The sequence below is a fragment of the Podarcis bocagei genome (genome assembly GCF_964188305.1).
Source record: "Podarcis bocagei genome assembly, chromosome: 10".
Lineage (NCBI taxonomy): Eukaryota > Metazoa > Chordata > Lepidosauria > Squamata > Lacertidae > Podarcis > Podarcis bocagei.
The window spans coordinates 5,716,158-5,733,145 of NC_138135.1; the positions used below are offsets into that span (position 1 = coordinate 5,716,158).

The following is a 16,988-nucleotide window of genomic DNA, read 5'->3' on the forward strand; positions in this document are numbered from 1 at the left end:
GCGAGGAAGCCCCACAATCGCTCCTGCTGGAGGAATAGGGGCACTGACCCCAATACTCAAAGGTGATGACCCGGTCCTTTAGGGGCACTGTTACGCCATCAGGAACCGGGAGTCCCCCACACCTGCCTCCCCCACACCTGCCTCCCTTGTCTGGATTCAACCTCAACCTCTTAGCTGCTATCCATCCTCCAACCACCTCCAGAAAGACACACAGGGAATTCACTGCCTTCACTGGTTCCAATTTAAAAGAGAGGAAGAGATGGGAGGAGCCTCCCCATTGTCTTTTCCTTCACAAATCCTGTCTTAAGGGCACATTTAAGATATGAATCGGGTGTGAGGCTGTGACCTGGCACAGATACTAAGTATTTATCATCACAAAAGACTGGCCAGGCTCCCCAGGCAATCCAATTAAGTGACCATTAAACAGGTAACCTGGCAGACAGGAGGTAAACAAACCACTCAGATTTCTACTGTAAACCACCCTTTCTGTGATGTAGGTATGATGTATCTGGGGGGTGGTCTTGGGTTACAACTCTTCTGTGAGGTATGTATGATGTATGGAGGGATGGTCTTGAGCTCCGGGGCAGGGCATTTAAAATGTCTATATAAGGCCTTGTGTGCCATTGTTCTGGGTTCCTCCTCCCTCCTGTGTGTGGTGAGTGAGGACCCTGTTGCAACAGATCAATAAAGATCAGGCTTACTAGTTGCTTTGCTTCTCAATATTCTCTGGTTGGCCCCTGTTATTTTCTCCTACCAATAGGGAACCTACGTAAGGACTCTATATGGGCTCTTGGATACCCCAAAAGGGGAAAAGGGCAGATTTTTTGTTTACAACATTTGCTTGGAACATTTATTTTATATATATTAGACCTTAAAATTCTTACAACAATTGCATATGGTTGCATGAACTTTGAAGACCTCTCCCCATTTCCCACATTTTTTCACAGCATCATCCATACATCACAAATGTGTCACAAAGTAGGAGTGTTTTGGAATTTAGAAACATGAGCCCGTCACCCCCCCCCCCGTCACAACCCCAGTTTCCCACTCCTTTTAATTACCCTCTTCCCCAAAGAACCATAATAGTATTTACACATCCCCCCAACTGCAAGGCTTTCCTCCGCTTCTCCTCTGAATGCATAAGGATTCAATCCACCATCCCCAGGGATTTCTGCCTGGGGCATGTGCTGCCCTTCATAGAATCATAGAGTTGGAAGAGACCACAAGGGCCATCGAGTCCAACCCCCTGCCAAGCAGGAAACACCATCAGAGCACTCCTGACATATGGTTGTCAAGCCTCTGCTTAAAGAACTCCAAAGTAGGAGACTCCACCACACTCCTTGGCAGCAAATTCCACTGTTGAACAGCTCTTACTGTCAGGAAGTTCTTCCTAATGTTTGGGTGGAATCTTCTTTCTTGTAGTTTGGATCCATTGCTCCGTGTCCGCTTCTCTGGAGCAGCAGAAAACAACCTTTCTCCCTCCTCTATGTGACATCCTTTTATATATTTGAACATGGCTATCATATCACCCCTTAACCTCCTCTTCTCCAGGCTAAACATGCCCAGCTCCCTTAGCCGTTCCTCATAAGGCATCATTTCCAGGCCTTTGACCATTTTGGTTGCCCTCCTCTGGACACGTTCCAGTTTGTCAGTGTCCTTCTTGAATTGTGGTGCCCAGAACTGGACACAGTACTCTAGGTAAGGTCTGACCAGAGCAGAATACAGTGGCACTATTACTTCCCTTGATCTAGATGCTATACTCCTATTGATGCAGCCCAGAATTGCATTGGCTTTTTTAGCTTCCGTGTCTCACTGTTGGCTCATGTCAAGTTTATGGTCAACCAAGACTCCTAGATCCTTTTCACATGTACTGCTCTCAAGCCAGGTGTCACCCATCTTGTATTTGTGCCTCTCATTTTTTTTGCCCAAATGCAATACTTTACATTTCTCCCTGTTAAAATTCATCTTGTTTGTTTTTGCCCAGTTCTCTAATCTGTCAAGGTCGTTTTGAAGTGTGATCCTGTCCTCTGGGGTGTTAGCCACCCCTCCCAGTTTGGTGTCGTCTGCAAATTTGATCAGGATGCCCTTGAGTCCCTCATCCAAGTCGTTGATAAAGATGTTGAATAAGACCGGGCCCAAAACAGAACCCTGTGGCACCCCACTAGTCACTCTTCTCCAGGATGAAGAGGAACCATTGATGAGCACCCTTTGGGTTCGGTCAGTCAGCCAGTTACAAATCCACTGAGTGGTAGCATAGTCAAGACCGCATTTTACCAGCTTCTTTACAAGAATATCATGGGGCACCTTGTCAAATGCCTTGCTGAAATCAAGGTAGGCTACATCCACTGCGTTCCCTTCATCTACCAGGCTTGTAATTCTGTCAAAAAACAAGATCAGGTTAGTCTGACATGACTTATTTTTCAGAAATCCATGCTGACTATTGGTGATCACAGCATTCCTTTCTAGGTGCTCACAGACTGTTTGCTTAATGATCTGCTCCAGAATCTTCCCTGGTATTGATGTCAGACTGACTGGGCGATAATTATTTGGGTCCTCTCTTTTCCCTTTTTTGAAAATAGGGACAACATTTGCCCTCCTCCAGTCTGCCGGGACTTCGCCTGTTCTCCAGGAATTCTCAAAGATGACTGCCAGTGGTTCTGAGATCACATCTGCCAGTTCTTTTAATAATCTTGGATGCAGTTCATCTGGCCCTGGAGACTTGAATACATCTAAACTAGCCAAATATTCTTGTACTGTCTCCTTAGTTATTCTGAGCTGTGTTTCCTTTGCTGAATCATTTGCTCCAAATTCTTCAGGTCGGGCATTGTTTTCTTTATCGGAGAAGACTGAGGCAAAGAAGGCATTGAGGAGTTCAGCCCTTTCTGTGTCCCCTGTTTGCATTTCACCATCTTCTCCTCTGAGTGATCCCACTGTTTCTTTGTTCTTCCTTTTGCTACGAACATACCCATAAAAGCCTTTTTTGTTGCTTTTAACCTCTCTAGCAAGCCTGAGTTCATTCTGTGCTTTAGCTTTTCTGACTTTGTGTCTACACGTACTGGCTATTTGTTTGAATTCCTCTTTGGTGGTTTCCCCCCTTTTCCATTTTTTGTACACATCCTTTTTAAATCTTAACTCAGTTAAAAGTTCTTTAGATAGCCACCCTGGCTTCTTTAAGCACCTTCCATGTTTCCGTCTCATTGGTATTGCCTGACGTTGTGCTTTTACTATCTCCCTCTTAACAAACTCCCAGCCATCATGAACTCCCTTTCCTTTTAGTATTACTGTCCATGGGATCTGACTCAGCACTTCCCTAAGTTTTATGAAGTCGGCTTTCTTAAAGTCAAGAAATGGAGTCCTAGTATGCTTGGCTGCTCCTTTCCACTGTATAGTAAACTTCAGAAGAGCATGATCACTCGCGCCTAATGATCCTTCCACTTCTACCCCACTAACCAGGTCATCAACATTGGTTAGGACCAGATCTAAAATGGCTGTTCCTCTTGTTGCTTCTCCCACTTTCTGGACAATGAAGTTGTCTGCAAGGCCAGTGAGGAATCTGTTTGACCTTATGCTCTTGGCTGAGTTTGACATCCAACAAATATCCGGGTAATTGAAGTCCCCCATTACTACTATCTCCCTTCCTTTTGCATGCTTGGCCATCTGTTCCAGGAAGGCATCATCTATGTCCTCCGTTTGGCTTGGGGATCTATAGTAAACTCCCACAATGAGATCTCTGTTATTCTTCTCTCCCTTAATTTTGACCCAAATCCTCTCACTTTGGCTTTGAGGTTCTAAATCTTGGATCTCTTCACAGGTATACACATCCCTGACATATAACGCCACTCCTCCTCCTTTCCTGTCTGGTCTGTTTCTCTGAAATAGATTGTATCCCCCCATTATTACATTCCAATCGTGGGACTTATCCCACCAGGTTTCAGTGATGCCTATTATGTCATATTTAGTTTGCTGTACCAAGAGCTCAAGCTCATCTTGTTTATTTCCCATGCTTTGCGCATTAGTGTACAGACATTGAAGTCCATTAATCATTCCCCCGTGTCTCTTATTTAAGGATTTTTTCCTCCCACCACTAGGTTTGCGTGCTGTTTGCTCCATTTGGTCTATGACATTTGGATGATCATCTTCATCAACTGATAGACTCCTACCTTCAGGAGCACTGTCTCCCTCCCCCACATTAGTCAGTTTAAAGCCCTCCTGATGAGGTTTCTGAGATTTTTGGCAAAAACATTTCTCCCAACCGTTGTGAGGTGCAGCCCATCGCTTGCCAGAAGTCCATCTTCAAGAAACTGCAGTCCGTGATCTAAGAATCCAAACCGTTCCTGTTTACACCATTTGCGAAGCCAGCTGTTCACTTCCACTACTTTTCCCTCTCTCCCTGGGCCACGTCGTTCAACTGGGAGGACAGATGAGATGACAATTTGTGCATTTAGTTGCTTCAATTTCCTGCCGAGAGCCTCGTAGTCTCTTTTGATCTTCTGGAGGCTATTGCTTGCAGTGTCATTGGTTCCCACATGAACCAAGAGGAAGGGGTATTTGTCAGTGGGTTTTATGATTCCTTGCAGTCGTTCAGTTACATCTTGGATCTTAGCCCCGGGGAGACAGCACACTTCCTGAGACATCTTGTCAGGCCCACAGATCACTGCTTCTGTTCCCCTCAGTAGGGAATCCCCTATCACCACTACACGCCTCCTCTTAGGTTTGGTCGGGGTTCTTCCGTGAGCTGTCCGTTCCAAGGTCGCCTGCACATTCCCTGAGGACTGACTTTGCTGCTCGTCTTCATATTCCTGATCGACTGTAATGAGGGAGAGATCCTCAAATGGAGTCTGCTCTTCGTCTTCCATGCTAGGGGAGAGGACCACAAAGCGATTGTGTATTTCTAAACAATCAGAGCGAACCCTGGGCCTCCTACTTCTTTGAGTCACGTTTCTCCATATATCTGGCTCCTGTGTTGGTGAACTAGCCTCCTTCTCAGGGGAGTCCCCTGTCTCCTCCTTGGTGGAGACAGTGTGCTCTGTTGCTTCCAAGAAGAGCTCCAGCTCTCTAATTCTTTGGAGTGTAGCTACACGTTCCTCCAGTTGCTGGACTTTGTCTTTTAAGAGGGCAATCAACATGCAATTGCTGCAGGTAAAGCTGCCTGCAACCTTTGGCAAGATCGCAAACATTGCGCAGGAATTGCAGGCGACTGCAGCTGTTCCCTCCCCCTCCATCCTGAGAACGTGTCGTTGGGGGTGGCTACAGCGGTCCTCCATCGCCTCCTGCCTCCTAAGGGATTATGGAGTCAGGGGGAGCCCTGGATCCCCCAATTCTAGAGGAGTCATTAACCATTGGAAGCAAGTAAACTGTTAAATTTTGGAGATTATTTGTCGTTTCTTCAGTTTTCTATACATTATTGGAGAGTCGGAGGACACAGTCCGATTCATGGTATCCGCTTCTTGCTACAGTTGTATAGGCTGCTTTTCTGAGCCTCTTTGCTGTTGTGCATGGAAGGTGCCTGTGTCAATGGTCATTGTCCTGGCCTTAGTCAGAGGCTGTGGTGGGGACTTGGGGTTTTGGGGGAGTCGTATAACTGTCCCCCTTCCTGGTTTGAAGAGCACCAATACCTAAAACACAGACGGACGACTCGTGGCGTAGAGTTGGGGAAGGAAGGATTTTGCAATATAAAGTGTTATGGAAAAATCTAGGTGTGAGGCTGCTCAGTCCCCCAGCTGGTCGGGCAGAGCCCGCGGGTCCCTGCAGAATAAAGGAAGGAGTCCAGCCAACCGGAGCAAATAGTTGTAGACCAAAGTTTATTGCGCAATAGGTTCAAAAAGCAAATTTGAACCCCGAGGATGGGGTGACAAGGACTTTTAAAACTTTCCCACCATATCCCAGAATACAGTTAATACAGCATCATTGATACATCACTGACATGTCACAGAAGGGGAGGGGTTAACCTTGGCAAACATGCCCAAAGATTAGCATATGCAGACATGGCAGGGCAAGACTCAGGTATAAGATTAGCATAGACAAATATGTCTTAAGTACCCACCACCCAAAAGTACAATAGAAGTTCGTTTGCATGTCTGGAGCCTGAGGCGAGTCAGGTGATGAGATTGGGCTTCCTCTGGCTAACAATGAGCCCTTCAATTGCCACCTCTGGGAACTTCCTGGAGTCCTTTTGCAAGGGGAAAATAGCTTTGGAATGGAGGAAACTGGGAGATGATTTTATATTATTTTTAAAGCTAGGTAACTTCCCTGAGCTGTCACGTTGAAAGGATACATTCAGGTATAATATTTATAATATTTAACTTTAAAGATGTGCCCCTCCCCGTAATTTCCGTAACATTTAGATTGTGGGGTGGGGGACCCCACTTTGCAAGTGGATTGCTGGGATCAGCCCCGCCCTTCTCTCCTGATCCACTAGGAAGAGGGGAGGGGAAAAACCTTCCTCCCCCCCCCACTAGATTCCTCCCCTTCCGGTACATCATTGTCGCACCACGCCCTCACAACCTCAAATTGGTCCCTTACGTTGCACCTCTTCCTCCTCCTCGGAATCCGGTTTCTGTTCCGGGAATGGGGGGGGGGGGTGTGAGTCCACCTCCCAACCTGCCTGCTTCTCCCGGAAGTGGAGCTTCCACTCCGGGTGCTGCTCTGCGCCGTAGCTCTAGGGGCGCGCTTTCGGAAAGGGGAGGAGGGGCAGCAGGCGACAACGCCCCCCCCCCCCGTGGATGTTGCAGGAAAGGAAAGGAGAATCGGGAGCGAGGAGAAAGAGGTAAAGGGGTCGCGGGGGAGGGGAGAGAAGGACCCAGAGACCCCCGCCAGCTCCCCAAAGCGCCTTTCGCGGGTCCCATGTCCCATAGGCATGGGCTGGATCCCTGCAGGAGTGCTGCGAAGGGGGCTTTCCTTAGGCGCCTCGGCAGCGGCGGACATGGGCCCCCACGTAGGGGGTCCCCATAAGGACCCCTTGCCCCGTTTCCCCCACGCAGGGATCCCCCCTCCCCTCCCGGCACATTCTTCTCCCACCCCGCCCCCACAACCCCAAATCCCCTCCCCAATATGTTGCTCCTCCTCCTCGCCATCCGACCTCTGTTCCGGGAATGGGGGGGGATGAGCCCCACCAAAAACTGCCTGCTTCTCCCGCAAGTGGAGCTTCTGCGCCGGATTGCTGCTCTGCGCCGTAGCTCTAGGGGCGCGCGCTTTCGGAAAGGGGAGGAGGGGCGGCAGGGGAGGACACCCCCCCGTGGAAATTGCAGAATCTGGAGCGAGGACAAAGAGGTAAAGGGGTCGGGGGGGGGGGAGAGAGAAGTACCCAGAGAGCCCCGCCACCTCCCCAAAGCGCTATTCGTGGGTCCCGTCGGCATGGCCTAGATCCCTGCACCCGTGCTGCGCCTTGGCGGCGGCGGACATGGGGGCCAGCGGAGGGAGTCCCCACGGGGGCCCCTTTGCCCCGTTTCCCCCACGCATGGTTCCCTGGGGCCCTGTGGGCTCCTCTTGGAGAAAGGCGGGTCATGAATGGGTTAACGGGCGCGAGGGACGCCTGGATAGAGACCCCCGTGTGGCTGATGTGGGGGGGGGGCGTCCTCTGGATGGAGAGATGGGGTGCGCAGGGCGAGGGGTGAGCCCCGCCAAGGCGGCCTCTGGGTGCAGGGAGACTCCGGGAAAGAGGGAGGGGGTCGAGGAAGTCGGGGGGGGGGGAGCATCCCTGGGGCGGGGAAGGGCAGCAATGGGAGAGAGTGAGTGAGAGAGATACAGAGATACTGAGAGACCAGTCCTTGGGGAGAGGTCTCCATCGTGGCACCCGCGGGAATCTCCAGAGGGGCCTCCTTGGCTTCTCCCTCCCACCCAAGAATCGGCCACCCCTTCAAGGCTACCAGAGAGGGATCCCTGGAAAGTGGGGGAGGGGTCCAGGCCACCTACCCCTTCCTTCCTGCAAGCTCCATCCTCTTCACGCCCACATAAGCCCCTGCCCCGCCCAGACACGGTGGTTCAAATCCTGAGGAGAAGAGAGGAGGGGAAAGCAGTGGCGTAGCGTGGGGGGTGCAGGGGGGGCCGGCCGCACCGGGCACAACATCTGGGGGTTAGGGGCCGCAAATCCACGGGTTAGGGGGCACAAATTACTTGCCTTGCCCCTGGTGCTGACAACCCACGCTACGCCACTGGGGGAAAGGCCTTCTGAGAAGCGGCGCTTTGTTTCTGCAATCCCACCCAGGAAGCAGCTAGAATCCTCTTCCTCTCTCTCAGCCTGCCATCTTTGTCTTTTCCACTGCCTGGTTCATTGAGGGAGGATAATGTACACCTGTCATCAGAAACAGGGGTGCAGAGTCCATGGAATGGCTCTCAGGAGCATTTCTGTTCCTGTTATTCTTTGTAGGCAGTGTCAGAGTGATTGACAAGCTGAGATACAATCCTTCAGCATCTGATGATAGCCATTGCATGAATCTTCCCAGTCAAAGGACCCATTTTCATGCTATACATTGTCTGTGGCTGGAGGCTCTACATGCAAGGTGTGCCTATACAGGCCAGTATTAGCACAGGTGAGGTGTGTGACCTTCTAAATTTCATAGACTGTATGTGAATGAGAAGTTGTGGGTGGGATTACAGTTTATAGCATCCCTGTGATTTTCTCCCCTCACAACATTTCATGAGCTGATATTACAGAACGAATTCCAAAATAACTACAAAAATAACTACAAAAGAATCACAATATAATAAGAATGATTGTAGTATTTCCACGCTGCCTATCTGGCTGGGTTTCCCCAGACACTCTGGGCAAATTACAGTACATATAAAAGACAGTAAAACATCAGACATTCAAAACCTCCTGTTCCGGGGTGCCTTCAGCTGTCTTCTAAATGTCAGATAGTTGCCCATTTCCTTGCCCTCTGCCTGCTTCCCTGTAACTTTGCTTCTCTTGGGGGGGGGGGACCAGCAGAAGACCCTCAGAGGAGGACCTCAGTGTACAGACTGAGCGATGGGGGTGGAGATGTTCCTTCAGGTCTACATACCCGGGGCTGTTTAGGGCTTTAGGTTGCAGATCTTGCTCCTCCACAATGATCTCCAGAGCAAGTCCAACATACAATTAGCAGAGTAGGAAAAAACGCTCAGAGACAGCAAAAAATTCCTTCAGCAAATAAATTTGTGACTGAAGGCAAAACAGGATTCTGTGCCTGAAAAATGCAACCACAGCAATTTAAGGGTCATCACCAACAATGTGAATTGTTCTCAGAAATGTACTGGGAGTCAGTGAAGATCCTTTCAGACTGGTGTTATGTTGTCTCAATGGCTGCTCCCATTCTGTTGTCTAGCTAACGCATTCTGGATTAGTTGCAGTTTACGAGTCACCTCCAAAGGTAGCCTCATGTATCACATGGCAATAATCCAAGTGGCAGATCACCAGAGCATGCACCACTCTGGTGAAATAGTCGGCAGGCTGGTAGGGTCTCATCCTGCGTACCAGATGGAGCTGGCTGACAGCTGCCCTGGACACAGAACTGACCTGTACCTCCATGGACAGCTGTGAGTCCAAAATGACGCCCAGGCTGTGCACCTGGTCCTTCAGGGCCACAGTTACCCCATTCAGGACCAGGGAGTCCCCCACACCTGCCTGCCCCCTTTCCCCCTGGGACAGTATTTCTGTCTTGTCAAGATTCAACCTCAATCTGTTAGCCGCCATCCATCCTCCAAGTGCCTCCAGACACTCACACAGGACCTTCACTGGTTCCAATTTAAAAGAGAGGAAGAGCTGGCTATCATCCACATACTGGGGAACACCCAGCGCAAACCCCCTGATGATCTCTCCCCGCGACTTCATATAGCCATTAAAAAGCATGGGGGAGAGGACAGAGCCCTGAGGCACCCCACAAGTGAGCACCCAGGGGTCAGAACACTCATCCCCCAACACCACTTTTTGGACATTGCGCAGGAGGAAGGAGGGGAACCACTGCATAGCAGGGCCCCCAGCTCCCCTAGAGGGTCCAGAAGGATACCATGGTCAAAGGTCTCCAAAGCCGCTGAGAGATCCAGCAGAACCAGGAAAGAGCTTTCCCCTCGGACTCTAGCGCATCGGAGATCATCAAGCAGCGCAACCAGGGCAATTTCATTCCCATGATGAGGCCCAAATCCCAATTGGAAGGATAATGGTGGCAGAAGCTGGTCCTGCAGTCCACAAAAGCTCCAGGCACAAGACTTTCATTAGCTTTGAAGGGGCCATTGGATAATTGGTGGTCTTTTCTTCAAAAGACAAATATTTTGAATACCTGTACAGTGACATATGATGTAAATAGCGCTTCTGTTTTCCTTGTTCTACATTGGAGAGACTTTGATACATAGGTTTGAGCTCATTTCTCGGTCTGAAACTGCTGTGTTAGCAGCACTGTGAGCCTGGACAGTGTGTTTGGGGGTTCAGGGCTGCCTAGACAACAAGACCCCCTTCTCAGCCTGGCTTATATGGTCCCAAGGAAAGCAGAGCAGTACTTTTGGCACCAGCTTGGCTGCAGGAGTTGCTGGAAGGAGGTGTGCAGGACACCATCCAACCCTCTTAGAGAGTCCACTCTGGATTTGTGTAGGTTTTCCTCCACAGCTTTTACTTCTCCTGATGATAACTCAAGAGGCAGTGAAGGTTTATTTTTTTTAAAAAAAAAGATATTTATTGAAATTTTAAACAGTAAAACAAACCTTCCAATCAAACCTAAAAAGAAACAACATCATCTCACTCAAACAAAACAAAAAAAGTAAAAAAGATAAAAAGATAGGAAATAAAGAAAAAAAAGAAACATAAAAAAGACATAAAAATCCAATTTTTTACTTGTTGTTTTCATAACCCTTCTTCCTGACTTCCTCACATCTCCCTTTTTTGTGTTCCTTTTTACACAACCATGTTCAGCAAATATCTTACCGTCTTTCAAATCTTGATCTATATTATAGATTTTAACTCATTGTGTCGCCAATTCTTCCCTTTATATCCTTTTGTTTACATTTGACACAATGTAATCTAGTTTTTTCACCCTTGTCTTTTGAAACATTTGTTACATACTCCTTTTACCTATGTCACTGATGCCACATTGTCTTTATACCTTGCATCATTTTAGCATTCCAACATTTTAACATTTTAACATTCCAACATTTTACAATGTTTTTGCAAGTAGTCTTTAAACTTCTTCCAGTCCTCTTCCACTAACTCTTCTCCCAGATCTCGGATTCTGCCAGTCATTTCTGCCAATTCCATGTAGTCTATCACCTGCATCTGCCATTCTTCCAGAGTGGGTAAATCTTGTGTCTTCCAGTACTTTGCGATGAGTATTCTTGCTGCTATTGTCGCATACATAAAGAAAGTTCTGTCCTTCTTTGGCACCATTTGGCCGACAATGCCCAAAAGGAAGGCCTCTGGTTTCTTAAGGAAGGTATATTTAAATACCTTTTTTAGTTCATTATAGATCATTTCCCAGAAGGCCTTAACCTTTGGGCACGTCCACCAAAGGTGAAAGAATGTTCCCTCAGTTTCCTTACATTTCCAACATTTATTATCAGGCAAATGATATACTTTTGCAAGCTTGACTAGGGCCATGTACCACCTATATATCATTTTCATAATATTTTCTTTTAAGGCATTACATGCCGTAAACTTCACACCGGTGGTCCATAACCGTTCCCAGTCAGCAAACATGATATTATGACCAATGTCTTGCGCCCATTTAATCATAGCTGATTTGACCGTTTCATCCTGAGTGTTCCATTTTAACAGCAAGTTATACATTCTCGAAAGTACCTTAGTTTTAGGTTCTAACAGTTCTGTTTCTAGTTTCGATTTTTCCACCTGAAGCCTACTTTCTTGTCCATATTAAAAACTTCTCTAATTTGATAGTAATGTAGCCAGTCTCACACTTTATCTTTTAATTTCTCAAAACTCTGCAATCTCAATATGTCTCCATCTTGTTCTACTATCTCCCAATATTTCGGCCATTTGGCCTCCATAGTGAGTTTTTTCAGAGCCTTAGCTTCCATAGGTGACAGCCACCTTGGGGTCTTGTTTTCTAGTAGATCTTTATATTTTATCCAGACATTAAACACTGCTTTCCTGACAATATGGTTCTTGAATGTTTTATGAGCTTTAACCTTGTCGTACCACAAATATGCATGCCACCCAAACGCATTATTAAACCCTTCCAAATCCAAAATGTCAGTGTTCTCAAGAAGTAGCCAATCTTTCAGCCAGCAAAATGCTGCTGATTCATAGTACAACTTCATGTCTGGCAGAGCAAACCCCCCTCTTTCTTTAGCATCAGTCAGTATTTTAAATTTTATTCTGGGCTTTTTGCCCTGCCAGACAAATTTAGAAATGTCCCTCTGCCCCCCCCCCTGAAACAGTTCATCCTGTCAACAATCTGCAGAGTTTGAAACAAAAATAACATTTTTGGCAATACATTCATCTTTATAGCAGCAATTCGACCCAACAAGGAAAGCTTCAATTTTGACCAAATTTCTAAATCTTTTTTAACCCCTGACCAACATTTCTCGTAATTATCTTTAAATAGATTCAAATTTTTGGCCGTCATATTTATCCCTAGGTATTGCACTTTCTTCACCACATTTAAATCTGTCTCCTTCTGAAACCTTTCTTTTTCTATTGTTGTCAAATTTTTCTCCAAAACCTTAGTTTTCTGCTTATTTAATTTAAATCCTGCCACCTGACCAAATTCTTGAATCAGTTCTAAAACTCTTTTCATACTAGATTCCGGCTCCTGTAATGTCAAAACCAAGTCATCTGCGAAAGCCTTTAGTTTATATTGTTTAGCTCCGACCTGAATTCCTTTAATCAACCGGTCCCTCCTAATCATGTTCAAGAGCACCTCCAGGACCGAAATGAATAGCAATGGAGAGATAGGGCAACCCTGTAGTGTACCTTTTTCAATTTTAAACTCTTCTGACACCACATTATTAACTATCAATTTTGCCTTTTGTTCTGAATGGATTGCATCTATACCATTTTCAAACCCCCGTCCCACTCCCATTCCCTTAAGATTTTTCTTCATAAAATTCCAAGAGATGTTGTCAAAGGCCTTCTCCACATCAATAAAAATCAAAACTGCTCTTGTATTGATGTTCGTTTGTAATAGCTCCAGAATATCAATAATGTTCCTTGTATTATCAGACAGATGTCTGCCTGGGAGAAAGCCTGCCTGATCTTTGTGTATCACTTCATTTAACACTCTTTTTAATCTGCTAGCTAAAATATCTGCAAAAAAATTGTAATCCACATTTAAAAGGGAAATGGGACGGTAGTTCTTAAGTTGTGTCTTTTCAGCTTCCGATTTTGGTATAAGGGTGATGAAAGCTTCTTTCCACGACTCCGGTGCCTTCTTCCCATCCATAATCTCGTTACACACCTCCTTTAATGGTTGAATTAGATAGTCTTTCAAAGTCTTATAATATTTGGAGGTTAACCCGTCCGGCCCTGGAGATTTGCCCAATTGCATGTTCTGAATGGCACCTTCAATCTCCTGTTCCGTTATCTTAAGATTCAATGTTGTCTTATTTTCTTTAGATAGTTCTTGTAATCCATTTGTTCTTAAAAATTGGTCTATATCAGTCTCTTTCTGCGGCCCCTGAGTATAAAGTTGTTTAAAATATCTCTGGAAGCATTTTCTAATCTCCACAGGATTCTGAATGTTTCTCCCTTCAACCTCAAGATTAGTAACCGTATTCAGCTTCTGTCTTTTTTTTCAACTGCCATGCCAGCAGTTTCCCACACTTATTAGCCGATTCAAAAGTCTTTTGTCTCATTTGTTTAATTTTCCATTTGACTTCCTGATTTATCAATTTCATATATTGTGCTTGATATAATTTAATTTCTCTCAAAATCTCCTGTGACTTTGGTTTCGATCTTAATTTTTTCTCTCCTTTTATTTTTTCCAAAATTCTTTCTTTTTCCTCATTTTGGGTTCTCTTTTATTGCATTCTGCTGTATCAGAAACCCCCTCATGACCGCTTTGCTTGCATCCCAGATTATTCTTTTTTCCACTGTAGTTTTCAAATTTAGTTCGAAATAGTCCCATAAGTTTTTTTGGGCCTTCTTAACAATCTCTTGGTCTCTTAATAAGGTGTCATTCATCTTCCATCTGAAGGAACCAGTTGAGGTTAATCTCATTTCCATCTTTACTGCATTATGGTCGGAGCAGGTTTTTGGGCAGATTTCCACCTTTCTAATCTTAGGTGCCAGTCCTCTAGTTATCCATATTTGGTCGATTCTTGTCCATGTCATTTTGGCTTCAGAGAAGAATGTCCCTTCTCTTCCTAGGGGGTTCTTTATTCTCCAGATGTCAATCAAGTCCATATTGTCAGTTAGTTCAAAAAAGGTTTTTGGTAGCCTGCCCTCTTTTGTTATGCTTTGACTTTGCACTTTATCCATATTCGTGGATACCACCCCATTCATGTCACCCATCATAATGATGTTGTTGTAGTCCATATAGTCCAGCAATGTCTCATGCAACTTCTTGTAAAATTCCAACTTCCCCTCATTTGGTGCATAAATTCCCAAAATCAATTTTTTTTCTCCTTGTATTTGAATTTCAATTGCCAGGATTCTTCCTTGTTCATCTTTGAAGAGAAATTTTGGTGATAGGCTTTCTTTTGCATAAATAACAACTCCTCTCTTCTTGACTCTATCTGATGAGATAAATTCTTGATCCAGTCTCTTATTAATTAAAACTTTCCTATGAAGCCTAATCACGTGCGTTTCTTGTAGACAAATTAAGTCTATTTGCTCCTTTTTTAATAAGTGAAATATCTTCTTCCTTTTCTCCGGGGAGTTAAAGCCATGAATATTCCAGCTTAATAGTTGCAGAGACATGTTGGAGTAGTTCTATTCTCCCTTTGGCGGTGGTATCACTTTCTCAGGCTCAACAGAACCCAAAGGTGTAGGTACAGAACCTAATGGTCCAAGTTCTAAGGCTCTTGCTTCACCTTCAATCCCTTTCTGACGGTCTTCTCCGTAGTTACTCAAAAAATTTTCCTTGTCTTCAGCTGTTTTGATTTTAACTTTCTTCCCCATCTAAAAATGATTCCGTTACTTCTCAGTAGTTTCACCAAGTCTCCGTAGTTAGATCTAAGTTCCAATAAGTATTTCGGGATGTCCTTGTAGATTTCCACTTTAATATCCTGAATTTCAAGGGTCTTTTGAAAATGTGCACTCAATATCTTATCTCTTTCTGCCTTATTCCCGAGGGAGATCAGGCAGTCTCTGGACTTAGCCTTCGTCCCTCCCTTTCCAAGTCTGAATGCACTTACAATTTTAAAATCTTTATCTTCTTCCAAAGGCCAAAATTTTGCAAATTCTTTTGTCAAAAATTCGATTAAATCTCCCTTTTCAAGTTCTGGAACTGACCTCAATCTCAAGTTATTTTCCTTACTTTTTAGCTCTACCATAGACAGATATGCCTGGTGTTCACCAATCTGTTTACGCATGGGTTTTATTTCCTCTTGCACGGCCTCTACTTTCTGTTTAGCCTCCTCAGCTATTTTACGATTCTCTATGGTAGATTCCAGGAGTTTCCCGATAGCTTGAGCATTTAAACTCACTTGTTGAGTCAGGTTGTTAACACTAGCCGTGTTTTGATCAATCTTAGATGATTGTTCAGTCACTTGCTTACTCAGGCCATCCAATTTTGCAAAGATTTTATCTAACACTGAAGTAAAGTCCCCTCCTTTGGCCATTCCTTCCAGCCTGGCTTGCTCTGGCTCTTCCTCTTGTGCCACAGAGACAATAGGAATAGATGATCGTCGCAGCTGTGAAGTTATAGTAGTTTGTTGTGTTTTGGCTTTGCCTGATCTTGTTTTCCCACTCATCCCACTTCTGTCTATGTGTCAAGGTCAGTCTCATGGGAATCCACAAGTTCAAAGATGGAAAAAACCCCCAGTGATTGCAGATTTTCAATAGTCCTCTAGAGGGAGATTAAGTATATCTTAGAGGAGAAAAGTTGCAATCTTTCCAAAAATCCCTTAAACATTAATAACAATATCAAACAGCATCAAAGTCCTGAAGATCTTCCAAATCTTTTCACCTTTGCAGAGTTAATCCTAAAGTACTTACAGTGTCTCTAAAAAGTGCAAGTTCAATGTAGCAATTCAATGTAACCATCCAGTGTAGCAGCTCAATGCAACAATTCCCACAGCCTAGCAGTTCCAATAGTCTGGCAGCCCGATTGCCGGGATTTCTCAGTGCTTTTTGTAAATCCACAAAAGAAGAGGTAAAAAGGAAATGTCCACCAATAAAAAAGTAAAATCCACAAGTAACAAGGTGCAATTCAAATTTTCTTCCACACCTCAATTTAGTTGATGCTCGGATTAGTTCCTTCTAAAGTCGCGATTTCAAAGGCATTAGAGAGTTTAACATCCTTGCTTTAAATCTTTAAACAGAGCCGGGAGACGGACTTCCTGGTTGCGTCTCCCGCTTCAGTGCCAAATTTTCAGTCAATTTAGTCCCAAATTCAGTAAACTTCACCTACTCACGGGAAGTTGTTTTTAAGCCGAATAGTCCCAGGAAAAGAGGTCAGCGCTCACCGACAGCAGCTTTGCGGCTTCACTCCACAGAAAGAGCGATCGACACAGCACCGCACCAGCCCTTTCACGCTCCGGAGCCCCTTACGAGGTCCCTTCAACGTTTCGAGGGGCGCTGATGGTGCCCGCCGAGTCCCACGGCCACAGGCTATCGCAGCCTGTGGGTTTCCAACCTGGGTCTCCGCTTCGCTGTAGCGGACGACCCTTTTCTGCGGAGCTTCCCCTTCACAGATGGAAGGAGACTGCCATTGCCGTTCGCACCGCCCCCGGAAGTCATCGAGCAGTGAAGGTTTAGGACCAAAGTTTTCCTTCTCAATGGGCTCACTTCCCCAGTTGACGATCCCATCTGCCCTTCACTTTCCTCTACAGCATGGGCAGAATCTGCCTTTTTGACTGTGGGATTCACTGTTTTTCTCCTCCTCTCCATCCACCAGGGTTGCCTT

The 16,988-nt window shown here is 45.6% G+C and overlaps 1 long non-coding RNA gene across 1 annotated transcript in view; it reads left to right on the forward strand.

Moving 5' to 3' along the window:
• Positions 1 to 16,988, forward strand: part of LOC308595840 — an 88,742-nt gene that overhangs the window by 29,253 nt on the left and 42,501 nt on the right. Inside the window, exon 3 of the long non-coding RNA XR_014012120.1 lies at positions 8,366 to 8,528. This is a non-coding gene — a long non-coding RNA (uncharacterized lncRNA). The remainder of the gene's footprint in view (positions 1 to 8,365; positions 8,529 to 16,988) is intronic.